Below are 7,408 nucleotides of genomic sequence, written 5' to 3'. Positions count from 1 at the left end.
CCGCGGTTCCCCATCCCAGGGCCACCAGGGCCTCCGGGCCCCCCCGCTGCACCGGCGTCATCCGCCATTTGGTGTTCTCTCGGAAAAGAAGCTCTCTTTCATTTATGAAACTTATTTTGGCTGGATATGAAATTCTGGGTTAAAAATTCTTTTCTTTAACAATGTTGAATATTGGCCCCCACTGTCTTCTGGCTTGGAGAGTTTCTGCCGAGAGATCTGCTGTTAGTCTGATGGGCTTCCCTTTGTGTGTAACCTGACCTTTCTCTCTGGCTGCCCTTAACATTTTTTCCTTCATTTCGACTCTGGTGAATCTGACAATTACGTGTCTTGGAGTTGCTCTTCTCAAGGAGTATTTTTGTGGCGTTCTCTGTATTTCCTGAATTTGAATGTTGGCCTGCCTTACTAGGTTGGGGCAGTTCTCCTGGATGATATCCTGCAGAGTGTTTCCCAGCTTGGTTCCATTTTCCCCATCACTTTCAGGCACACCAATCAGACATAGATTTGGTCTTTTCACATAATCCCGTATTTCTTGGAGACTTTTTAAATTCCTTTTTTCTTTTTTCTCCACACTTCTCTTCTCGCTTCATTTCATTCATTTGATCTTCAATCGCTGATACTCTTTCTTCCAGTTGATTGAGTCGGTTACTGAAGCTGGTGCATTTGTCACATAGTTCTTTTGTTATGGTTTTCATCTCTATCAGTTCTTTTAAGGTCTTCTCTGCATTGATTATTCTAGTTATCCATTCATCCATTCTTTTTTCAAGGTTTTTAGTTTCTTCGCGCTGGTTGCATCGTTCCTCCTTTAGCTCTGAGAAGTTTGATCGACTGAAGCCTTCTTCTCTCAACTCGTCAAAGTCATTCTCCGTCCAGCTTTGTTCTGTTGCTGGCAATGAGCTGCGTTCCTTTGGAGGGGGAGATGCGCTCTGATTTTTTGAATTTCCAGCTTTTCTGCACTGCTTTATCCCCACCTTTGTGGTTTTATCTACCTTTGGTCTTTGATGATGGTGATGTACTGATGGGGTTTTGGTGTGGGTGTCCTTTCCGTTTGTTAGTTTTCCTTTTAACAGTCAGGACCCTCAGCTGTAGGTCTGTTGGAGTTTGCTTGAGGTCCCCTCCAGACCCTATTTGCCTGGGTATCAGCAGCGGAGGCTGCAGAAGATAGAATATTGCTCAACAGTAAGTGTTGCTGTCTGATTCTTGCTCTGGAAGCTTCATCTCAGCGGTGTACCCTGCCGTGTGAGGTGTGAGGTGTCAGTCTGCACCTGGTAGGGGATGTCTCCCAGTTAGGCTACTCAGGGTTCAGGGACCCACCTGAGCAGGCAATCTGTCTGTTCTCAGATCTCAACCTCTGTGCCGGGAGATCCACTGCTCTCTTCAAAGCTATCAGACAGGGGCATTTACCTCTGCTGAGGTTTCTGCTGCTTTTTGTTTAGCAATGCTCTGTCCCCAGAGGAGGAGTCTACAAAGGCAGGCCGGCCTCCTTGAGCTGTGGTGGGTTCCACCCAATTCAAGCTTCCTGGTGGCTTTGTTTACCCACTTCAGCCTCAGCAATGGCGGGCGCCCCTCCCCCAGCCTCGCTGCCACTTTGCAGTTAGATCTCAGGCTGCTGTGCTGGCAATGAGGGAGGCTCCGTGGGCGTGGGACCCTCCGGGCCAGGTGTGGGATATAATCTCCTGGTGTGCCGTTTGCTAAGACCCTTGGTAAAGTGCAGTATTAGGGTGGGGGTTACCCAATTTTCCAGGTGTTGTGTGTCTCAGTTTAAAAATATGGAAGGCTTCACGAATTTGTGTGTCATCCTTGTGCAGGGGCCATGCTAATCTTCTCTGTATCATTCCAATTTTAGTGTATGTGCTGCTGAAGCGTGCACTATAGTGCCTTTTTCTAATTAGTTTGGAGATGACAGACATCAGGAAGATGAAAATTTTCTAGAAAAATTTTAAAGTATTTTTTTCATGTTTGACATGTGGAATTAAACATTCAGTATGACAATTCAGTAAGTATAGCCAATTATGCATTCCTTCCATTTGGCTTTGAGTTTTTGTGATGTATTTTTTCCAGCTATGTAAGATATTATACCAACTACTATTGAAATTAACTGTATCTGGAACCAGAGCATCCACTTGCTCCATTACTAAATATTTTGTCAAGCGTTTCAATAATGAAGCATACACAATCTCACTATTCTCATTAAATAATAAACAATATGAAACATTTTGTTGTTTGGTTTAATGATGTAATTATTAAATAAGACAAAAACACACACATTAGCCTAGGCCTAAACAGGGTCAGGATCATCAATATCACCTCCACGTCTCGTCCCACTGGAAGGTCTCCAGGGACAATAATATACATGGAGCTCTCATCTCCTATGATAACAACGTCTCCTTCTGGGACATCTCCCTGCAAGAAGCTGCCTGCGACTGTCATGCATCACATAATGGCATTTCAGTTGATGGACCCCCATATACAATGATGGTCCTATACGATTATAATGGGGCTGAAAAATTCTTATTGCCTATGCTGTCATAGCGATCGTGACATTGAAGCATGATGCATTACTCATGTGTTTGTGATGATGCTAGTGTAAACAAACCTACTGTGCTGCCAGTTTTTATACTTTTCAAACAATTTTTATAATTTTAAATAAAGTATAGCATACACATTTATGTACAGTACTTAATGCTTGATAATGATAATAATAAACTATGTTACTGGATCATGTATGCACTACATTACACTTTTTATTATTTTATTATTTATTATATATTATTTATTTATTTATTTTGAGGTGGAGTCCTGTGCTGTAGCCCAGGCTGGAGTGCAGTGGCACCATCTTGGCTTGCTGCAGCCTCTGCCTCCTGGGTTCAAGCGATTCTCTTGCCTCAGCCTCCCGAGTAGCTGGGATTACAGGCACACACCATCAAGGCTGGCTAATTGTTTTCTATTTTTAGTAGAGATGGGGTTTCACCATATGGGCTAGGCTGGTATCGAACTCCTGGCCTCAGGTGATCTGCCCACCTCGGCTTTCCAAAGTGCTGGGATGATTACAGGCGTGAGCCCCTGTGCCTAGCCATCGTTATTTTAAAGTGCATGGCTTTTACTTATTAAAGAAAGTTAAATTGTAAAATGGTCGCAGGCAGGTCCTTGGGGGGAGGTGCCCCAGAAGGACACATTGTTATCATAGGAGATGACAGCTCCATGTGTATTATTGTACCTGGAGATCTTCCCAGTGGGAGGAGGCATGGAGGTGATATTGATCCTGACCCTGTCTAGGCCTAGGCTGATGTGTGTGTTTTTTCTTATTTTTTAACAAAAAAGTTTAGAAAGTAAAAAAAAGTTAAAGTTATAAAAAGCTTATAGAATAAGGATAGAAAGAAAATATTTTTACAGCTGTACAATGTGTTTGTGTTTCAATTATGTGTTATTACAAAAGAGCAAAAAAGGTAAAAAGTTTATAAGGTAAAAATGTTACAGTAAGCTAAGGTTAACTTATGATTGAAGAAACACATTTTAAAAATAACTTCAGCAAGGCCTTAATTATAAGTGTTTCTGAAGTCTACAGTAAGTACAGTAATGTCCTAGGTCCTCACATACACTTACAAGTCACTTGCTGACTCACCCAGAGCAACTTCCAGTCCTGCAAGTTCTTTTTTTGAGACGGAGTCTTGCTCTGTCACCCAGGTTGGAGTGCAGTGACATGATCTTGGCTCACTGCAACCTCTGCCTCCCGGGTTCAAGTGATTCTCCTGCCTCAGCCTCCCGAGTAGCTGGGATTACAGGTGTGCACCACCATGCCTGACTAATTTTTGTATTTTTAGTACAGACGGGGTTTCACCACGTTGGTCAGGCTGGTCTCGAATCCTGATTTCGTGATCCACACATCTTAGCCTCCCAATGTGCTGGGATTACAGGTGTGAGCCACCGTGCCCAGCCCTGCAAGTTCCCTTTATGGTAAGTGCCCTATGCGGTGTTCCATTAAAAAATATTTTATACTGTATTTTTGCTGTACTTTTTCTATGTTTGTTAGGTATGTTTAGTAGATATGTTTAGATACATAAATACAATTGCCTACAGTATTCAGTACACTAGCATGCTGTACAGGTTTATAGTCTAGGAGCAATAGAATACTATACCATGTAGCCTAGGTGTGTAGTAGGCTCTATCATCGAGGTTTGTGTAAGTACACTCTAGGATGTTTATACAATATTTGAATTGCTTAATGACACATTTCTCAGAGCATTGTTCCATGATACATTACTGTATTTTTAAATAATCACTAATTTAAATTAAGTTACTAATAGAAAACAATTTTGCCACTGTTAAATACAAGAAAGTTTATTTGAAATATATTGCTTGTGATATCTTTTTAATATTTCCTTTTGCTGTATATGTTTTTTCTTCCTATAATAGAATAGTACAGTCAATATCTGAAAATAGGTGTTTATTTTGGGTTGTATTAAAAGGCTTATTTAGTGACTCAGATAAATGATTTGGTCAAGAGTAAGAGTTTGGAACACCAAGATATAAGAGAGGTCTAGAAGTGATGTGGGACCACAGACGACAAAATGATTAATTTCCTGCAGGGGTTAAGGGGGCTGCACAGATGGAGTGATATCTCAACCTTGTTTTCAAAGAGCTAGACCAGAGACAGGGTGGAGAGATCATTTTGAGCTGAGCCACAGAGAACAGGGTGGAGGAGATGAAGTTTTACTTATTCTTTGAGACTCCGTTTCCTCTTTTGTAAAATGATGTCTGTAAAACCTTTTTTTTTTAAAGGAGTCTTGCTCTGTTGCCCAAGCTGGAGTGCAGTGGCACAATCTCGGCTTACTGCAACCTCTGGCTCTCAGGTTCAAGTGAGTCTCCTGCCTCAGCCTTGATGTCTGTAAAATCTATCTTGAAGAAAGGTGGAAATGTTGGGGAGATTAGAAATAGCATGTAAAAATAGTACTGTCACCCCACAGGTGCTCAAGAAATGATAGTGCTTCATAATTTTTTGTGATAGGATGGCTCTTTGTCCTACGAGGTACAAGGCAGGCATGACAAGCGTGAGACACCCTTCGGAGTCAAAAAATATTTTAGGGAGGGCTGAGTTTACTGGATCAGTTTACCATTGTGAAATAAAAGTTCCTGGACTCCAACAGGGTTTGGAGTCCCTCTCTCTGAGTGTTTTTTAAGGCACGGATTATTCTGTCTTGACCACATTTCTAATCTAGTAACTACAACCTCATCTGTACTTCTTCCTGCTTTGAACTTTGTCCTCCAAGGGCCACTTAAATGAGAAGCCTGTCCTACCCACCTTGTCCGGCATTCAATGTGTATCTCATGTCAGCTCTCTACTCTGACCTCATCCATACTGACCATTTTTTGTATTTCAGAAGATGGCCTCAGCTTAGTACCTGGCACATAACAATAATCCCAAAGACCTTGATGCTGAGAGATGCCTGGGCTAACTTATTTATCTTCAGGCCACTGACTTCACAATTATATAACCATAGGGGAGAAAGTCAAGAGCATTGTTACAGAACATCTGGGTTGTAATGTAATAGGCATGCTTTCAACATGGCATCTGTGGAGCCATAGAAGTTGTGCTGGAAGGAGCTTGGGAGTTCATTGAACCCAGCCCTGTTGTTTCAGTAATAAAAAAAACTGAGGCAGAAGTGGGTAGAAGAAATATCTGTAAGTAGAAGCCAGGTCTCCTGGTTCCCAGGACAGGGTCCTTTATATCACATCCCCTCTAGGCTATAATATGTAGCAACGGTAAAATACAGACTCAACTTTCTCGGTCTTACAAGCGGCAGGCTGTTGCTGGCCTCAAGTGGTGAGTCCACTGATAGGGAAAAATAAGAATTTTGTAAACTCTCAGAAAGTTTGTCTTTGTAATAACAGTCCCCTAAACTCTGTTGTCCTTGGAAGTACAACAAAGTCCAGGCTGAGACCATGAAACTGGACTCCAGTCAGGATTTATGTCACACAGTCTATGTATTTCCCACTCAGTGCCAATTATTCATTCCTCCCATTCAAACAAAAATAAATAATAAAACCACAGACAGGGAGCAGTGTGAAAAAAGCCTTGACTGAGAGTGAGAAAGCTATGACCATCCTGTGAAAACATTTACTTCCTGCAGAGAGACCCAGCAGTACTGTGTGTTCCTTCCGGGGGTGGGGCTGGAGGCTGCCTGAGGTGATGGGAACTTCAGTGTGAAAGAGGTAGCTGTGGCGTATCTTCTTTGTTGAGAAGGTAAAAGTTCATTCACTGGGAAAAACAGCCACAGCTCCCTTTTTTTTTTTTTTTTTTTGTTTCTTCAACTTTTATTTTAAGTTCAGGGGGGACATGTGCAGTATGTGCAAGTTTGTTATACAGGTAAACGTGTGCCGTTGTGGTTTGCTGCACAGATCATCCCATCACTTAGGTATTAAGCCCATCATCCAGCATCCATTAGCTGTTCTTCCTGATGCTCTCCCCCGCTTCCCCCTCTGACAGATCCCAGTGTGTGTGTTATTTCTTGCCATGTGTCCATGTGTTCTCATTATTCAGCTCCCACTTATAAGTGAGAACATGCAGTGTTCCTTCTAAGGTGGTATTTCCAACACGTAGGATGCTCAGGGAGGGAAAGTCAGAGTTGGATGCATACTATAGAAGGGTTGCAATCTATTCTAATGCCTCTTCCCAAGCCTAGTTCCTGGGCTACTGAGTTTTTGTTTAAGACCCTTGAAGGCAGTGATATGAGATGGAAAGAAATCCTAAGCCTTCCACTGCCATGTGCTAGCTGAGTGACCCTGGGCATGTGATTGAAGAGGACTGAGCTGGCATCCTCACCTGTGAAAATGGGATAGCAAGGTCTTCCTTACAGGACTTTGGTGAGAACTAAATGAGACAAAGTATGGAAAAATGCATAATGCTAGAAACATAGTGAGCAGTCAATAGTAATGATGAAATATTTCACGTTTAGAGGATGATACAACGGACACCAGTGTAACTCTCAACTCAGCATAATTCAACTGTCAGCATAATTAAGACAACATAAAACCCTGATTGCATTTCTCTTTCCCTGGCAGGTAAGCACAGTCCTGTGTCCCATACTGGTACCTCCATTCCCATGGATGTCTTTATATTTTTACTAACAATTATATAAAGAATACTGCTTGGATGTTTTTAAATATGATAACTTGCTCTATATATTGTTCCAAAGCTGCATTTTTTTTTTTTGCTTCAAAATTAGGTTTGTGAGGTTCATACTTGTTGATCTGTATAGCTCTAATTCATTTCATTTTCATAACTTACTTGCTTATTCTCCTGATGGATATTTACGTTGTTTCAAGTTTTTTCCTACTACAATTAATGCTACAATCACGGTAGTTTTTGTGTGCCTTTTTTTTTTCTCATTTGTAAAAGAAAATCAAACATTTG

At 41.6% G+C, this 7,408-nt stretch overlaps 1 pseudogene across 1 annotated transcript in view; it reads right to left on the bottom strand.

The window, feature by feature from the left end:
* Window positions 1–89, bottom strand: part of LOC105555640 — a 1,023-nt pseudogene extending 934 nt beyond the window's left edge. Inside the window, exon 1 of the transcript XR_001008503.1 lies at window positions 32–89. The product of XR_001008503.1 is annotated as a 40S ribosomal protein S2-like (transcript). The remainder of the gene's footprint in view (window positions 1–31) is intronic.
* Window positions 90–7,408: the final 7,319 nt, after the last annotated feature.

The sequence above is a fragment of the Mandrillus leucophaeus genome, unplaced genomic scaffold, assembly GCF_000951045.1.
Source record: "Mandrillus leucophaeus isolate KB7577 unplaced genomic scaffold, Mleu.le_1.0 Scaffold694, whole genome shotgun sequence".
Lineage (NCBI taxonomy): Eukaryota > Metazoa > Chordata > Mammalia > Primates > Cercopithecidae > Mandrillus > Mandrillus leucophaeus.
The sequence above is the reverse complement of the archived record's forward strand: the minus strand, read 5'-3'. Positions and strand labels throughout refer to the sequence as shown.